The sequence below is a fragment of the Pan paniscus genome, chromosome 12 (genome assembly GCF_029289425.2).
Source record: "Pan paniscus chromosome 12, NHGRI_mPanPan1-v2.0_pri, whole genome shotgun sequence".
Taxonomy (NCBI): Eukaryota; Metazoa; Chordata; class Mammalia; order Primates; family Hominidae; genus Pan; species Pan paniscus.
The window spans coordinates 85,886,074-85,905,543 of NC_073261.2; the positions used below are offsets into that span (position 1 = coordinate 85,886,074).

Below are 19,470 nucleotides of genomic sequence, written 5' to 3' on the forward strand. Positions count from 1 at the left end.
GATGAGGGAGGACAGATTGAACATATGCTTTTCATTCTACTCAGATAATCATGTTTTTCCCCATCTCTCTCATGGTTTCATCCACAATGCCTAGATTAAATTCAGGGTTCCTTTAGCATTGAGTATTTACTATTGCTACATTTTAAATATCGGTTATACACCTTTCTCCTTATACTATAATATATGTGTGTGTGTGTGTGTGTGTATAGACTTTTTTTTTTGAGATGGAGTTTCAGTCTTGTTGCCCAGGCTGAGTGCGATGGTGCGATCTCGGCTCACCGCAACCTCCACCTCCTGGGTTCAAGCGATTCTCCTGCCTCAGCCTCCTGAGTAGCTGGGATTACAGGCATGCACCACTAAGCCCAGCTAATTTTGTATTTTTAGTAGAGATGGGGTTTCTCCATGTTTGTGAGGCTGGTCTTGAACTCCCGACCTCAGGTGATCCACCCACCTTGGCCTCCCAAAGTGCTGGGATTACAGGCGTGAGCCACCGCACCTGGCCTAGAATATAAATTATTAAGGGTACGTGTGTGTTTTATTTATCTATTATATCCACTGCCTGACTGATTCTATGTTTTAACATTTTAATGAATCGACCATGAGTTGACCAACCATGTGATCTTAGGCAAGTTAACCACTGTGATCTCCATTTTATCACTTAATAAGTAATCTCATCCCCTCACCCACTGTGAGCGCTTTGAGCCAAATCCTGGCAAGAAACTATCATTTTCTTGGCACGAAAAGTATGCTAAAGTCGAATTGGACAGATCCCAGCAGGAAAGATTCAACTGAAAATTATTTAATGAAGGAACTTTTTATTGATGTTGGGGCAAGGTTCAGGGACCAACAAGAATATATGAGGCACTCAGGAACTCTGATGTCAGGAAACCTTTATCACCCCTACACAGAAAGAGATAAGGGCGAGGGACAGTGTTAATGAAGCCTAGTTGAAGGATGGAGTTGTGGATGTTGGCCTGTCCAAGAGTAGTTGTGGCCATAATAAGAACAGCCACTGCTAGGACCATGGCAGGTAATGAGATGGGAGTGGAAGGGATCTTGTACACCAGTCTTCCTCTTTTCCAAGCTGTCAATTTCTTTCCAGCCTGTCATTGGCTGAGCACATTTGAAAGCCAAACGGCAGGGAAATCCAGGTGATTTTGCTTTTGAGGTCAATCTTCCAGGCTGCTGAGCAAAGTATAGGAAAAGGAAGGATGGATCTAGGGAGGCAAATGGGGAATAATGAGAAAGAGAGAAAAGATTTATACAACTAACTCTTCAAGAAAACCATGAGATATTGAATTTAGTGGACCAAAGAAGTGACTCTAATGAATAATAATGTGGGCCAGATATGAACAAAAATAATTCAGAATGTGGAGTACTGAGACAGGGGATTACAGAACCATGGAAATAATGGCAAGAAAGGATGAAGGAATTGAGCAAAGGGAAATACAATCTAGCCAGAGGCTCAGGCCTGAATCTTTTGCCATCTTTCACGTTTATGTCCACATCTGTATTTGAAGAGCAATAAGACCCTTTCCAGTCAAAAAATTAAGTGACCTCAATATTAACACAAGTTTATGTAATGCTATTATAACTGTAATAAGATACCTCTCTACCACTACAACTCGGAGACTCAGGTCTCATATACTCTATTTATTGAAAATGAAACCACCTTTGCAAAATTATAACTGAGGAAATTATGACCGAAAGAAATCAGACCTAACTGACTCTGTCTTGCTTCTAACCTTTAAGCTGTCCTTGCTCATTCCTGGGCATAGGTCGAACTAACTTTGGGAAGGAATTCAGTTCATGGTTTGACTCTGAAACAAAATTGATAAAAGCCCTTTCCCAAAAAGACGCCCTTCTTATCTGGGGTCAAGTCTGCCTTTTCAGGACTAACAAATTAGCTACAAGATTAGAAATTACAATTTAGGGGTCATGCAACCCCTGGCTCCAAGAGTCTGAACCTCCTTAAATTGCTCCTGGAGATAACATCACTATTGTAAAACCTAAGATTAGTGCTTGAAATATTTTGCAGACCCTGCACTCCATGGATCAGCTCATACCACCCAGACCAGTAATCTGACCCAAGAACAGAAGACATTAAGAAAACCTAACTTCAACCCCCTATGATTCCATCTCCAACCTGACCAGTCAGCACTCCCCACTTCCCAAGCCCCTACCCACCAAATTATCTTTTAAAACTCTGATCCCCAAATGCTCAGGGAGACTGATTTGAGTAATAATAAAATTCCGGTGTCCCACACAGTTGGCTCTACGTGAATTACTCTTTCTCCGTTGCAATTCCCCTGCCTTGGATAAATCAGTTCTGTCTAGGCAGCAGGCAAGGTGACCCCTTCAGGCAGTTACAAAAACTCTATGATCTAGGAGTATGAAACGAAATGAAATTTGGTATATCCAATATCAGTTGAAAGATTCTTCATATTGATACACATAATTACTATTGATCTACTATCTACAGAGAATTTACTCTTTGTTAGGGGAGTTTAGAGGCTTTATAGATCTCACTGTCTCATACTATAAAAACAACACATAGATGATATTGTAATGCACAACTTTCTGGAAGAGCGCCTGTGGCCTAAAGAGAAACGTAACACAAGTAACACACCCTACATGGCACAGATAGAAAGTGGAAAAGCCAGGGTTCACATTCAAGTCTCTGACTCGGCAGCCCTTAGTCTTTCTTCTATATATTATAGTCTAATGAAGCAATGGAGCTGCCTATAGATTAAAGGAGTAATATTGATGAATTCTATGTTTAGCTATAAGAACACTAATGGAATTTTCTAATTACTTGGGAAAAATATCAGAAGAGATGGAAATGTTGAGCTAATTGGTTTATGGAAATGAGATAGCTTGGTTAGGCAAGAATTTGTGATATCCAATGGGTGTTTATTATGGAGGGAGATAAGCCTCACCTAGAGTACTTGGGAGAGCAGGCTGGACCTGAAAAGTGTGGTTTCCACAGAATGGAAAGATTGGTGGTGAGATTGTAAAAGGAGCTATTTAGCCATGAGCAATTGTTCTTAAGAAGGTGTGCTTTGTAAGTCTGCCTTCCCAGCAAACCTCAGATATTTCTTTGCATCATTACCTACTTGTTGTATTGACTCATACAATTCTTTATTTAATTTAACAAGCATTTTCTACATCCCATGCCCACTTCTAGGTTCTGGAGGATATACAGTCAAAATGACACACTTCTTCACCTTCACAGAGTGTTCATATTTGGTGAGAGACACAGTCATGCCCCAGCAAATGTAATCCTGTATGACAGGTGCTAGGATATTTGCTGAGGATGCTTTGGAAGTACAGATAAAAAAATATATCTTTACCATTAAAAGGTTGGTAACATTCCTTTTAAACATCTTGAAGGATGAAAATTAACTGGGTAGAGAAAAAAAGTAAGATTTTAAGTAGAAAGAATGACACCTATGGAGGCCATGAGGACAGAGGCAATTTTTTTTTTTGAAATCACTTTGCTTTATTGCAGAAACATCAAAGACTTTTACTGAATAGCTAACAGAAGGCTATGGTATGTATATAACAGAGTCCTCTTTTCAAAGAATAGCAATCAGTTTCTATTTTCTGTTCATTCAAATAAAAGCTGATGTTCCTGATGGTTTTGAAAGAACATCAATACTTTTCTGTGTGAGCTACTTTATGTGAATGAGTATATTTAAAAAGTTTAGGCCAGGTGCGGTGGCTCATGCCTGCAATCCCAACACTTTGGGAGTCCGAGGCAGGTGGGTCACTTGAGTTCAGGAGCTTAAGACCAGCTTGGGCAACATGGTGAAAATATGTCTCCACCAAAAATACAAAAATATCAGCAAGATGTGGTGGCACGCACCTGTAGTCCCAGCTACTTGGAAGGCTGAGGTGGGAGGATTGCCCGAGACTGGGAGGCGGAGGTTGCAGTGAGCCAAGGTCACACCACTGTACTCCAGCCTGGGCGACAGAGTGAGACCTCATCTCAAATAATAAAATTTAAATTAAAAAAAGTTTAAATGACAAGACAAAACAGATAGCTGTCTTGTATGCGATAGACCTTACAATGTGAGATGGGGCATTCTGTTTTGTTTTTTTTTTGTTTTTGTTTTTGTTTTTTGAGACAGTCTCACACTGTTATCCAGGCTGTAGTGCAGCGGTGCGATTTCTACTCACTGCAACCTCTGCCTCCCGGGTTCAAGCAATGCTCCTGCCTCAGCCTCCAGAGTAGCTGGGATTACAAGCACCCACCACCATGCATGGCTAGTTTTTTGTATTTTTAGTAGTGATGGGGTTTCACTATGTTGGCCAGGCTTGTCTTGAACTCTTCATCTCATGATCCACCAGCCTCAGCTTCCCAAAGTGTTGGGATTACAGGCGTGAGCTACGGCGCCCAGCCCGGGGCATTCTTTTTTTTTTTTTTTTTTTTTTTTTTGAGACAGGTACTCTCTCTGTCTCCCATGCTGAAATGCAATGGCATGATCATAGCTCACTGGAGCCTCAACCTCCTAGCTCAAGCAATCCTCCCACCTCAGCCTTCCGATCCTCCCACCTCAGCCTTCTGGGCAGCAGGGGCTATGGGCGCACACCACCATGCCCCACTAAATTTTTTTGTTTGTTTTTTAACGTATAAGTGGGATCTCGCTATGTTTCCTAGGCTGGTTTTGAACTCCTGGTCTCAAGCCATACTCCTACCTCAGCCTCCCAAAGTGCTGGAATTACATGCATGGGCCACCATGCCCAGACAACAAGATTTTCTTTATGTTATGTGAACTCTAGTTTTGCAAGGTTTTAATAAGTATTCCATGAAGAAAAAGAAATGCAGTCAAATAAATTTGAGAAATACTGGTTTAAACACCTGAGGTCAAGAGTTCCCTGGCCAAACCCTGTTTCTACTAAAAATGCAAAAGTAGCCAGGCGTGGTGGCATGCCCCTGTAATCCCAGCTATTCAGGAGGCTGAGGTGGGAGAATTGCTTGAACCCAGTAGGCAGAGGCTGCAGTGAGCCAAGATCGCACCATTGCACTCCAACCTGGGTGACAGAGTGAGATCCCATCTTAAAAAATAAATAAAAATAAAAATAAATAAAGAATGAAAGACACTTAATGGCATGATACACATTACAATATATACTATAATATGTTAAGCGCCATTTACCTAAGTTTGTTTCTCAGAACATTAGTTCTATATAACATCTACTGTAAAATGTTCCAAAGTTAAATATATTTGAGGAATGTTACACCCTTACCCTTCTTTCAGAAATGTATGATAATATTAGAATATTAAAGGCTCCAACAAGTTCTGGAAGAGGCAAACATTTTGATATGAGTGGAGAGGAAGGTGCTTATGGCACAAGGATGGAAGATAAACCCAGAGAAGCAGGCAATGCCAAATCTTGAAGGGGTTTGTATACCTTGCTCAGGAATCTGACCATAACCATGAATCTGTGGGAGGCAGCTGAATGATTTAAATCAGCAGAAAGATAAAATCAGATCCAAGCTTAGTAAAGACCACATTGGATACAATGTGAAAAGGAGCAAGGAGGACCTCCAGGCAGAAGGCCCAGAGACCAGTTGGTTAGGTTGGTTCCAAACCTGAGTGATTGTGTAAGTGGTTATGACAATAACTGATATGGGAGTAGAGGAAGAGGAGCAGGCTGAATTAGATAAAATAAGGACATTTCAACTTAATTATTTTTCCATAAGTTCTCATCTTCTTTCCTTTAACATGTTAAGAAATAAAAAAGGTTATACATATATATATATAATTAATAAAGAGTATATATAATTGTGGCATGTTAATTTTTTGGCCCTGAACGTAACATAGGCTCCCAGGGAACTGTGTTTATTTACATGCACAGAAGAGGCAGAGATGAACCAGTCTAGCCCTTAGCGACAAGAGTGGTGATAGTCACCCATTCTCACCTCTTGCTCATTAATCCCACCCCCCATGATTTCCAAAAATAAGAAGGCACCTCTTCACACTCACTCAGTGACAATATTTGCAGGAAAAGAGACCTAAGTCTTTATTAGGAATGAATGAACTCACCAAAAATATGGTTTTTACTTTGGTACACTTACCTTTTGCCAAGTAGTGTCTGTTATGCCAAGATCCACACTAGCAGGCAGCATGCAGGAGGAAAAAGCAGCTTCTCTGCCACTTCGGAATGGCTTTCTTTCCTACCTCACTGAAGATAAGAGACATTATTGATTTTATTAGGGTAGTTCAATTAGCAGAGCAAACAGATTTCTAGACTGGAGAAAAGGCTAAGTGACTTTTGTCCTTGATCTAGAGAAATTACCTAGGCAACCAGCACTTCACTTTCTGTCATAAATAAGCCTGGTGGTGAGTGATGTGTTATTTAAATGAGTGAGTCCCAAACCTAGGTGAGTGTGATGTGGTTTGTGAACCACTGGTACAAATATAGATCATAGGAAGCTTTTTAAGTGCATGTAATTCATTTGGCCAAAAAAGGGGGGATAAACACAGCCCAGGAAAAATATGTGAAATCAAGCAAAATGTATAATATCTCAGTAAACAACGTATAGCAATTTAAAGAAAATATAATAGTGTTGTAATAAACAATGCTTGATGACAAAAATGTTTGGTTATTTTAAGGTATGACTCAAATGGGGTAACAGTACCAACCAATTATAACACTTATTTTTTTTTTTTTTTTTTTTTTTTTTTACTCTTCTGTAGCAAGCAGTGTTCTTTGGCTGCAGCGTCAGAAGCAGACTCTAAGCAGAAAATAAAAATTGTGGAAAGTCATAGGGTGGTTTATAGGAATAAAGGGTAAGACAATGAGGAAGCTGAGTAGAGACATGAAACATTTAGCTTTAGAGATCTGGGTAGTGGTACCAGACAGAAGTTTCTCACAGGAGGACAGTGAGAAAAACGAGCTTCTTTTTAAGTCAAGTGACAGCTTTTATCAATGATATTCAAAGAGGAAAGAGCCTGCATGATGAAGAATGGTATTTAAGAAAGGGAAAACATGTACTTTAGAACTCCTGTAGCCCAGTTGATCAACATGCTTGCACTTTAGAACTGATTCCTTAATAAACTATACTTATTTAAAATTGGAAACAGCCCAGTGAGTATTCTATACAGAGAATATACCAGCCGGCCATGGTGGCTCACTCTTGTAATCCCAACACTTTGGGAAGCCAAGGGAGGGGATCACTTTTAAGCCAGGACTTTGAAACAAGCCTGGACAACATAGTGAGACCCCATCTCTACTAAAAAGTTAAAGCCAAGCCGGGTGCTCTGGCTCATGCCTGTAATCCCAGCACTTTGGGAGGCCGAGGCGGGCAGATCACAAAGTCAGGAGATTGAGACCATCCTGGCTAACACAGTGAAACCCCATCTCTACTAAAAAAATACAAAAAAAAAAAAAAAATTAGCCGGGCGTGGTCGTGGGTGCCTGTAGTCCCAGCTACTTGGGAGGCTGAGGCAGGAGGATGGTGTGAACCCAGGAGGCAGAGCTTACAGTGAGCTGAGATCATGCCACTGCACTCCAGCCTGGGTGACAGAGCGAGACTCTGACTGAAAAAAAAAAATTAAAAATTAGCTGGGCATGGTGGCACATGCCTGTTGTCCTAGTTACTTGAGAGGCTGAGGTGGGAGAATTGTTTGGGCCCAGGATTTCAAGGCTGCAGTGAGCTATGATCACATCACTGCACTCCAGCCTAGGCAACAGGGCAACACCCTAACTCCGATTAAAATATATATGTATATCTTAAAAGAAGGCAGCAAGAGAAGTAATAATAATATTTTTAAAAAACCTGGATATACTACCTTTACATTAATCAAAGTAATGCAAAAAGGCAGGTAGAGTGCAATGATAAGCTTACTAAGGCTGGTAAGCTACAAGAGGTGATTGGAGGAAAAATAAAAGAAGGAAACTTAGCTTTTAAGTGGAAAAATAAAACTTGCTTTGGTCAGAATTTAAAATAAACTCAAAATTAATTCTTTTTGATGCGTATGAAATCTTATTAAAATGAATATACCCTTTACTGGATCATGACGATACTCAACCCTAGTCAATGGATCATTTTACTTAACTGCTATTTAGTTCAACAGAAATTTCAGACAGTAATTTGGATGATGCTTTGATGTTGTCATAGAATTAAATCCAAAAGCCTTTATGATACAATGATAGAGTTTATAAGAGTAATTGCATGAGTAGTATGTCATTTTCCTAATACCACAGTAGGGAGAGTATTTTCATTGTGGGGCCTAGTATTCAATTATATACTTATTATCTATTTGGCTTTAAGCAGGCATTTTAGCCTTTTTGATCCTTAATCTCCTCATACACATGGAGACTAGTAAGTAATTACTAGCCCTGCCTATCTCACAGGGTTGTGAAGTAAGTCAGGCAAAATTATTGGTGATAAAATCACTTTGCAAACTATACAGCATCCTACAAATGTAAGGGCCAATTATATTTATGTTGACATATTATTTAATAATGAACATTAGGAGAGATGTAATGCTTTGAATTTCCTTACTAGAGATGATAAAAGCTGTATTAATAGAATTCAAGTTGATAACAATAATTTGGAGTAATGCTTCACAAACCAAAACAACTTTTTTAAAGTTACCTTCAATGTATTAAGTATATATTGTATGTTGTTAAAAAGTAATTTGAGTCTGTGATACATGAATCTTCACAAGCAATTTCTTTCTTAAGATCATGTGAAAAAACAATTTTTAAAAAAGCTGCAAGCCTGGGCAACCTAGCGACACCCTGTCTTTACAATTTTTTTTTTTAATTAACCAGGTATTGTGGCATGTGCCTGTAGCCCCAGCTACTGGGAGATTGAGGTGAGAGAATCGCATAAGCCTAGCAGGTTGAGGCTGCTGTGATCTTGCCACTGCACTCCATCCTGGGCAACAGAGAAAAACCCTGTCTCAAAAGAAAAAAAAATAACTGCAGTTGCAACGACACCAATGACATGACAGAGCATGAGCATAATTAATACTGCATACAAATATAATCTGAAAATATTAGAAGCAGGTTCACTGCTCAATTGTTCAGAAAATGATAGGGTATGTTTCTTTTGGGTCAAATTACTGAGAATTTTTAAAAATTGCCCTTAAATAGAAACTGCACCGTATTTTTATCTGGAGAAAACAGTCTGTGGGAACCACCTTCTGCCTCCCATGTCTTGGCAGCGGGAACTAGTGCCTCAGATTAGGACTATTTATTTACTTACCCCTGTGGCAACAATGTGCTTTATCTTGCATAAATCCTAATATCATAAGAACTCCATTGTACTTTATATGGTATATCATCCCTAAAACAAAAATCTTCATGTGAAATATAAATGCTTCAATAGAATATTGTTAAATAAAATATTTCTATAATGCCAGAGAGTCTTATGCAGTCTCTTCACCAGATGTCATTTTGGAATAAACCCTCTGCCATTTCTGAGTAAAAGTCACTGGACCTTTCAACGAAGTGATTGAGTTAAAGTCATCCCCTTTAATTTGTTACTGAGAGCATTCAATAGTGTATAGAAATGGCAGCGCTGGGGCTTTTAATGGTGTCCCTAGACACATGTATCAACACTTCGTGGAGACACTGCTCAGGTGCCTCATTTCTGTAGGTTTAGGGACCATTTCCCTGTTGTTTTTCAGGCTCACAATAAGAAATTGAAGTGAGTCAAATTGCTAAAAACTTCAGCTACAGTGAGACCTGATCACTTTCCAGGTTTCTTGATTTGTTAAAGCACACTGGCTAAGATTCCAAATGTCTACACATGAAGACTAAGTTAGACCCATAAATTGCTTCAGGGTTCTGAAAAGAAAAATGCTGTATGAATACCAAGCAGTGATATTATCAGTTTATCTTATGGCAATATCTGACACTTTTCAAGCCTACAGGATTACACACATTTTAATAAAAGTAGTGTTCTATAGAACTTACTTTCATACAACTACATTATATTTTTATGTTTGAGAGAATGTAGGTGGTAGTAAAGATATTCTATTTTCTTTTGACGTCTTCCTCCAATGTTTCAAATGCATTAATACTCAGCAGGTGAAACTGAAATACATTTTATTCTTCAGAATCATTCCCTTGTAAGATCTCAAATGATTGTTAAATCAGGGTTGAGTGAGCTGCAACTGGATGTGTCATTCATTGATTTTTTTTTTTTTAGTAGTGATTTGACATTTCTATGCACGTTAACACCCTCTTTTGGTAATAAAACACTCGAGGCCAACTCTTTCTCTGTTCTGTCTTGAAGACCTGCTGTTCTTTCTCATTTTTCAAGTGCTTCATGAACAAATAAAGTAAATTGACATTGTTGTTAAGAGGAGTGTTTCAATACTGTGGACTCACTGATTGTGGTCTGAATAATTTGCCTCGCTTTTTGCATTATAAAAGCAACCAGATGAAAAAGAGCCTGACATCTAAGCATAGAAGAGTTCTAACAAGTGTAAAGGCTTCCCAGGCTCCAGCTTGCCTCCCAAGGTTCTAAAATAAGTGCTTAAAAAATGGCATTGTCTAGTGAGACTGCTAGTTGGGGAGGATTGGGTGAAGAAAATAAGTGGATGTTAATCTCCCAGAAGTCAAGAACTTCATCTTATTTACGGTTGTACTCCATGTTGTGATGGGCCTCATCAGTGTCTTACATAGTTATAGGAAGCAAAACAGAAAAAGAAAAAAAAAAAACTATTTCTGAATCCTCAAGAGGTCTTTTTTGTAACACAAAGAGGAGGGAAGGTTTTCCAAATGAAAATTATACTGGTAAGAAATCCTAAATGAAGCACAAAATATGAGTTTGGGGAATACTCCTTATGTAGTTATTTGTCTGTCTATCTTTCTGGGTCTATGATATTTGTGTGTGACATATGAGGTATGACTATAAGGAGACTTAAAAAGCACACATTTTCAACAGTTCATTTTGTGACAGTGTGGTTTAACTTAATAAGGTATGCCAAAGCACTTTGCAAACTGTAAAGTATTATCCAAATATGACACATTGCAATTATAGTTTGTCCTACAACAAATATTTATTGAGTAGTTCCTAATGTCTATATCAATAAAATAACTACATTGGTAGGGACCAGGAAGAATACAATGACTTTACCCATAACCACACAACTACAGAAAAGAGAAAACAACGAATATAAACACTGATGACTGACCATAGAGGAAATGTATATTAAACAATACTTAACCAGGAGGTATGCTTACCTGTCCAATATTCAAGTTGACTTTGTAATATATTGAATCTTTTATTCTCAATTGTAATATATTGAATCTTTTATTCTCAGAGCGCCACTTTATCATTGTAATTTCAAAGCATAATAGCTCAGAAGTTTTTATTAAGAACAAGAATAAGAATAAACAGAAGGACTTTTTCTCTCCTTCATAAACAGTTTCGCAATCTGTGGATGCAGTGTAAACGTGGCTGCAAAAAGAGAAGAGACATGAAACTTTCAAGACAGCTCTCAATAACTGCATACCTGGAGTGACTATTGATTGTGTTTCCATTTATTCTCAGCTTCAATCACTCCATCTTGCAGTTGGACAACACCTCTCATTCAAAATAAACCTTCAGTTGTTGATTGTTCCATATCAGGTAGCTGCCATTTCCAGCCATTTCTTGATCAGAACACATTGCTTTGAGTTTTTCCTCTTTAAATCCTTGATAAAAATGCATAAGCACAGGGATGACACACTTTGGAACACTATGAAGCACCTTCCAGAACTTACCAGTGTTATTTCACTCTGTAACAAGTTAAAAACAAATCACAATGACTAATGCTGTCACTGACGAGCTATAGTTGCCATTTACCTCTATCTGTGGATAAGACATTTGTTGAGTATTTTGGCCCAGAGATTCACTTCCTCTCTCAGATGTGGTTAAAATTTTACATGCAGGATGAAAAGACCAAAGAAAAGCAGAGTGATTTACTGAGCTTGCTTTCCCTCAGAAAACAGCCTCATTAGAGTAGTTTGTCGACAGTTCTTAACCCTCTCAAGATAAGCACTGGTTTGGAAAAATATATGTCTCCATGTAATGTCTGTGCATTAAAAAAAAAAGTGTACCTTTTTCCTGTGTTAATAAATAGCACAGATGTCATGTTTAATAGTTTATGGGCTTAGGTGGCTGTGATGAGTCTCCAGACATCCTAAAACATGTTTAATAACATGGCATTTTTGCAGCCTTTGATTTTCCTTTGGTACCAATGGCTGAGTGAGTACTGAGAGCCACCCTGCCTTATCAGGCTCACCATTGCTACTCAACTATCCCAAATTAGTACCAAACTAACCTATCTTATTCAGTCTAGCTTTAACTAGCTTAACAGGATGCCTTCTTATTTATCAGTGTCTTTAAATCACCCTCAGAACAAAATGTTCCCTGGGGTTCAACTAGGCCACTGAGAGAGAATGCTCAGGTATTCCAACATTTTTCTCTCCACTCACTTACCCAGCAATTCCAATCAAAATATCTTTGAATTGCCTACCTTTATTTTAGCTCATCTCTTCAAGCTCTAACTCAATGAAACAAAGTGCAAAACAAAGAACTAACATGCAAAAAAAAATTACTGTTCTTCATTTTACTTTATTTAGCATTAATGTCTCTGCCTGTTCTATAGAGATAGGCCCATGGACATAATCAGACCTAACTAGGCTGTCTGCATAGGAAGCTAGAATAAACGTTAAATGATACATTAGTATAAATAATTAGTAAAGGCTTTCAGCACTGATTTTTATAGTCAATATCCAATGACAAATAATGTCATTAACTGCACAATAAGAATGAATTAAGGGAAATATCATTTCACAAATATTTACTTAGGAACTTATTTAAGAATAAGAATACTATGTTAGGTACTATAAACAGATTATAAATTTCATAATAGCTGCAGTTCCTGAGCTCAGGAATACGCTAATTCAGTTAAAAAGGAGGATCTCCAGTTCCAATAGAAAGCAGAAATAATTGAATGCTGGGGTTTTTCTGTTTTGTTTGCTTTGTTTTGATTTTTTTAAATGAGTTATAGACTTAAATTATTTTTGTCTTCTCCTAGAGGGAGGTCCCTTTGTACCACACAAAGGCAAAAGAGTCTCAGTGGGGCTGTCTATTCTATTGTTCAGGGGCTCATAAATAGAAGCTTGAGCAGTATGCTTGCAAATAAAGAGAAAACATTTCTTGCAGATCATGGGACATGAGTTTGGAATGAAGTGGAGGCAAGAAAGCCTCTCATTTACTATGACACAAAAGGGCAAAATTAAACTCTGTGAGGCATTTTAAAAATTAGGTGAGTTTACCAAGATCATCTCCATGGTTTCTGCCAGGTCATTTAGATCCAAATTCACAATAATGACTTGATCATTTAATCTGAAATACAAAAATACATAATGCATATTATCAAATGTTTTAACAATACCAACAATACATGAATTAAATGTTCCTATTATTTAAGGCTCTTAGAATTTTTTAAGAGACTCCTGGATGCTATGTCTTATGGTAACTACAAGGATTCTGGTTTCCAATGCTTTGGGCAGAATTTAAAATGCAAGTTATCATATAAGCACCACTAGCTGAAACCTGAGCACTTCATTCTGACCAGTGATTACACACCACTATATCTCTCTTCCTCCTCCTTCTCCTCTAATACATCTCATATTTGATTGAGTAGCTAACTTGGAAAGTAAGACATCCCTTTAGGAAAAACAAAAATGTTAGGTATGTTCTTCCAGAGAGTGCTAAGTGAGAACTCAACAGACTACTTGTCTCTGCAAACATGTGACTTTATGATTACTCCAGTATTCTATCATCATCAAATCTCATCAACCAGGAATATTAAATCTTATAGAAAACAGCAATCTTGATAATGTCATAACCCCTTCATTTAACACACCCAAAATCAAAGTGCTGAGCTTGCTACATGGGCACTTTGGTTTTCTACCACTCCCTCCCATTACCCTAGGCTTCAGCGAAAGTAAACTCTTCACAATTGCCAAACAGATTCTGTACCATGTTGCTTCTTGGCTATTATTCAAACTCTTCTGTCCACCTGGAATTTCTGCATTTGCTTTTGCCATTCATTCACTCAGGAATTCAGGGCATGTGTATTTGTTACTTGATCCGTACCTGTCTAAATCCTACCCCTGCTTCAAGACCTAGAAGTCTTATTCAAAACAACGAAATTACCCCATGAAATCTTCATTTATCCTTCTGATCAGAACTGGTTTATTCATCCATCCATTCACTCACTTAAATAAATATTATATTAAAAACCTACTGTTGACTGGGCTTCGTGGCGTATGCCTGTAATCCCAGCACTTTGGGAGACCAAGGTGGGTGGATCACGAAGTCAGGAGTTCGAGACCAGCCTGGCCAATGTGGTAAAACCCTGTCTCTACTAAAAATACAAAAAATTAGCTGGGCATGGTGGTGCATGCCTTGTAATCCCAGATCCTCCAGATGTTGAGCCAGGAGAATCGCTTGAACCCAGGAGGTGGAGGTTGCAGTGAGCTGAGATCCTACTGTGTACTCAGTCCTAGTCATACAAGTGATTGTATTGTATTGCATTGTATTGTATTATCTATCCAGATGCTTACTGAAACTAGAAATCCATGGGGCAAGCATATAACCACCCTCTCTCAATCTCTTACATTTAATGCATCAACTCTCAAATTTCTTTATTAAATATATCTAGGATCCATGGACTTCTTTTTACCTCTGCTGCCATGATCTTAAGCCATAATCAACCAAGATATCTTCAGGATTGTTCAATAAAATGCTAACCTTTCTCCTGTATCTTTCATTAAGACAACAGCATGAATGATCCTCTCAAAATGTAAATTTCATCATATTGTGCCTTTGCTTAAAATGCTTCATTGACACAGTCCTAAACAAAGTAATCTAAGAAGGTTCTTCTGAGAACTTTATGTCTAAAATGAGACCCACAAGATTTACAGATGCTAGCTATTCAAAGAACTAGGGAAAAATCAGTGACATCATCAACAGAGTGAAAAAGCAAACCACAGAATTGGAGAATGTATTTATAGCATTGGGCTTACTACAGAATTAAAATAATAATAAAAGTCACAATTGTCAGCTCCTCCACAACAGAGAGTTGAAGAATAACAAGTAACAAGGAACATAGCAAGATCCCAGTTTAAAGGATGCCCAATCTAAATAGAAGGATAGGATGCAGAAAAAACATAATGCCCAGTGTTAGGATATAGGACTGGATCTCACCAAGGACCGGTGATCCAAGCAGCACCAATCAGTGGACTGAGAAGCTCAGTGTTTTAAATGTGTAAAGCTTCCATCTAAGAATGCCAGCAAAGTTGAAGGGTTCCACTTCATCCAGAAACTTCGGTGCTTAATCATAGAGTAGAAGAAAATGACTTCAGAGTTTCACTAGCTAGTACGCCACTGGGATAAAATGAAACTTGTTTTCCTAAAAATAAGTGCAGGTATTGGAAGATGATATATGTTGTTAGAATCAAGGCATGCAGTCATGGAAGATGAGATCACAATCTCACATATTACAAAGAAGCTACATTTTAGACCCACTTATGTTAATATATAAATGAAATGATGCTTCATTTGCCATTTTGTGCCTTGTCCCTAGCTCCATGCCTGCAATCTTTAATGACTATTTTCAGGCACCCTTGCTTTTGGGCTGTCTATAAGAGCAGGATATAGATGAGGGTGTTTGTGTAGCCCTGCAAAATTAGGGCTATGGTTATGTAGCCATCAATCTGTGGAGACCTCGCAGAAAAGAGAAAGATGTGATTAAATGTCATTCAGTCAGTCTGAAGGAGAAAGGCCAGATAGAAAAGCACATAGGTTGACATGAGGGAAAATCGAAAGTCAGAAGAAGAATCAAAGAAAAGTCCGGAAGTTTATCTCCATAAATATTCACTGTAGACAACAGAGGCAGGAGAAGCCTACTCTCTACAACATGCTTAGATTTGTAAGAGAATGAGCCAAGTCAGGAAAGTACCAGCCTTGGAACTATATTAAATTCATACAGCTTTGTCAATAGAGCTATCTTTCTCATGAAATTAAAAAAATGGTATATTATCTACAGTCTCTGGCTGAGGAAATTCAGCAGTAAAACATGCACTGAAAATTATGTTTTAAAAAGGTTAATTGAGTTTTGGTGTTAAGGTTTAGAGGTAGAATTAATCTAATTAAAAGGGACCAAAAAGGCAATGGCTCTCAACCCTGGTGGCACAAAGAAAAATTTTGAATACCTTGACCATTTCTCCAAAATTCTGATTTAATTGGCCTAGGGAGGGTGTCTGAACATAGTCCTACTCCTCCCTTCCTTCATGTTTTACTTCCTTTCTTCTTCTCTCTCTTTCTGCAGCTATTTGGATGTGAGGTGATAAGGGCCTGAAATAGAATAGTAGCAATCAAAATGGAGAATAAATTAACATAAAGAGACATTGTTAAGGGAAAAAAATGACAGCTATCTTGACTAATAAAACCTAGCTGAACTTAGGAAAAAAATCTTTCATACATCAATGAAAACTGCAGTCTTACAAGGCTAGCGGTCTATTTTTCTGTTAGAGAAAAGAGAGACAATGATGGTTAACAGTAAATTAACCAAAATATTTACTAAATCACAAATTAGTAACAATAACAACAGAAAGCCCCCTCCTACCTCAAATTTCTCACTTACTTGTTTGAAAAAACCTTCTGGCTCCCCATTGGCTCTGGAAAATTCTAATCCCCTTAAGCTGTCATATAGAGCTTTTCTTTTATTTTTTTATTATACTTTAAGTTCTGAGATACATATGCAGAACCTGCAGGTTTGTTATATAGGTATACGTGTGCCATGGTGATTTGCTGCACCCATCAACCCCTCATCTACATTAGGTATTTCTCCTAATGAAATCCCTTCCCTTACCCCCTACCCCCCAACAGGCCCCAGTGTGTGATGTTCCCCTCCCTGTATCCATGTGTTCTCATTGTTCAACTCCCACTTATGAGTGAGAACATGTTGTGTTTGGTTTTCTGTTCCTGTGTTAGTTTGCTGAGAACGATGGTTTCCAGCTTCATCCATGCCCCTGCCAAGGGCATGAACTAATCCTTTTTTATGGCTGCATAGTATTCCATTGTGTTTATGTGCCACATTTTCTTTGTCCAGTCTATCATTGTTGGGCATTTAGGTTGGTTCCAAATCTTTGCTATCATCAGAGTGAACAGGCAACCTACAGAATGAGAGAAAATGTTTGCAATCTATCCATCTGACAAAGGACTAATATCCAGAATCTACAAGGAATTTAAACAAATTTATAAGAAAAAAACAACCCCATCAAAAAGTGGGCAAAGAATATGAACAGACAATTCTCAAAAGAAGACATTTTTGTGGCCAACAAACATATGAAAAAAAGCTCATCATCACTGGTCATTACAGAAATGTAAGTCAAAACCATGATGAGATAGCATCTCACACCAGTCAGAATGGCAGTCATTAAAAAGTCAGGAAACAACAGATGCTGGAGAGGATGTGGAGAAATAGGAACACTTTTACACTGTTGGTGGAAGTGTAAATTAGTTCAGCCGTTGTGGAAGATGGTGTGGTGGTTCCTCAAGGATCTAGAACCAGAAATGCCATTTGACTCCAGCAATCCAATTACTGGTATATACCCAAAGGATTATAAATCATTCTACTATAAAGACACATAACTGGACGGAATATCAACGCAGAGGAAATTTAACCTTGATCGAAATGTTTTTAGCCGAACAATAAATGTGGAGATTTACTATTGTTGATGATGATGTCATTATGAATTCATACATTAGAAATGTAACTCAAGTGAAAAATGAACTTATATAGGATTCATTTGGAATGAATAGGAAAATATATTGAGATGAATGGGAAAATAAGCCTATATCGGATTCATTTGGAATACATTGGAAAAATCAGAGCAGAAACTCTTTCCAAGAAAGAGACGATGGACATCATGGGAACAGTGTTGTGAGAAAAAAAAATTCTACTGGATTCAAGAGACATTTGTAATGAGCTTACGGAATTTGTGGTGACTTAAATGCTTGCTGGGTAGAGAAGGAATGAATGTCACTGAACTTTCCAGTTTGAGAGACTGAAAGAGTGGCACCACCATTTATAATGAATGAATCAATGAGACAATGAGAAATGGTTTGACTGGGAGAGAGTTAAGAAGTTTAGATTAGGATTTGTTTTACTTGAGGTCACTGCAGTAGTTCCTGGAGAAAAGGTCAAATACAGTGAGAAATGTAGAGTACAGAAGGAAGAGTGTTGTAAAGAGAAACAAAGATTTAAAACTTCAAAGCTTATTCATCGTAGTTGTGATCATGAAAATTAATGAAATAAGGGCAGAGAAAGAAATAGAAAAGAAGCTAGAATAGATGTTGAGTTTTGTACCTGACACCTAGTTGATCTTCGAGTCAGATATTAAAATTGAAAGCACAGGCCTATATTTTTAGAAGAAAGCCATAAGAAAGCTTGTGGACCTGTAATTTGTAAATTAACTGTATTTTTAAATAATGACATAGATTTTGCCACATTTAACAAAAAATGTTATCTAAGGAGATAATTGAAGTAAACTGACAATTCTTAACTTTCTGTGGAATTCAACCTTGAATGTTAGCATCCAAAAATGTGAGGATTAAAACATTTTATTGAAACTAATTAGTTTGAGGTAATTAATAAAATTTTAAGGTAATTAATAAAAATAATAAATATAATAGTTAATAATAAATTTTAAGGTAATGACTAAAATCATTCCAGTGGAAATGATTACCAAATCCCAAGGTCTATTAAATTTTAAGTATGATAGGGTTGGTTATAATATTGACGCTTCCACAATCTTTCTGACTTGACACAAAATCCACAGCTATGTCCAGGAATTCTCATATTTTTAATTTATTTTTATTTATTTTTTTGAGACAAGGCCTCACTATATTGCCAAGTCTGGTCTCCAGTACCTAGGTTCAAGTGATCCTCCTACCTCAGCCTCCTGAGTAACTGGGACTACAGGTGCATGCCACAGTGCCAGACTTCTCAATTTTTTTTAATCCCTGGATTGAAAATCGAAACATAGTACAACATAATGCTAAAAAGCTAAAAAGCTTGTAAATATTTTTTTTGAGACAGAGTCTTGCTCTGTTGCCCAGGCTGGAGTGTGATGGCACAATCTTGGCTAACTGCAACCTCTGCTTCCCAGGTTCAAGCAATTCTTCTGCCTCAGCCTCCTGAGTAGCTGGGATTACAGGCGTGCACCACCACGCCCAGCTAATTTTTTATTTTTTTGTTTTTTAAAATTTTTTTAGTAGAGACAGAGTTTCACCATGTTGGTCAGGCTGGTCTCGAACTCCTGACCTCATGTTCCACCCGCCTAGGCCTCCCAAAGTTCTGGGATTACAGGTGTGAGCCACCGTGCCTGGCCAATAATTTTTAACTTAAACTTCTGAATAGCTCCTATTATGCTCAA

General features: G+C 37.9%; 1 long non-coding RNA gene across 2 annotated transcripts in view; it reads right to left on the reverse strand.

Annotated features, from left to right (window-relative positions):
* Positions 1-526: 526 nt before the first annotated feature.
* LOC112438892 (uncharacterized) overlaps positions 527-19,470 on the reverse strand; it is a 35,529-nt gene continuing 16,585 nt past the window's right edge. The window contains exons 3-8 of one of the 2 annotated variants that reach the window (XR_010109204.1): positions 16,243-17,205; positions 15,236-15,440; positions 13,297-13,366; positions 11,215-11,431; positions 6,086-6,192; positions 527-1,217 (exon numbers count right to left, since the gene is read on the reverse strand). This is a non-coding gene — a long non-coding RNA (uncharacterized LOC112438892). The remainder of the gene's footprint in view (positions 1,218-6,085; positions 6,193-11,214; positions 11,432-13,296; positions 13,367-15,235; positions 15,441-16,242; positions 17,206-19,470) is intronic. The other variant, XR_004669795.3, reaches the window with a different exon arrangement.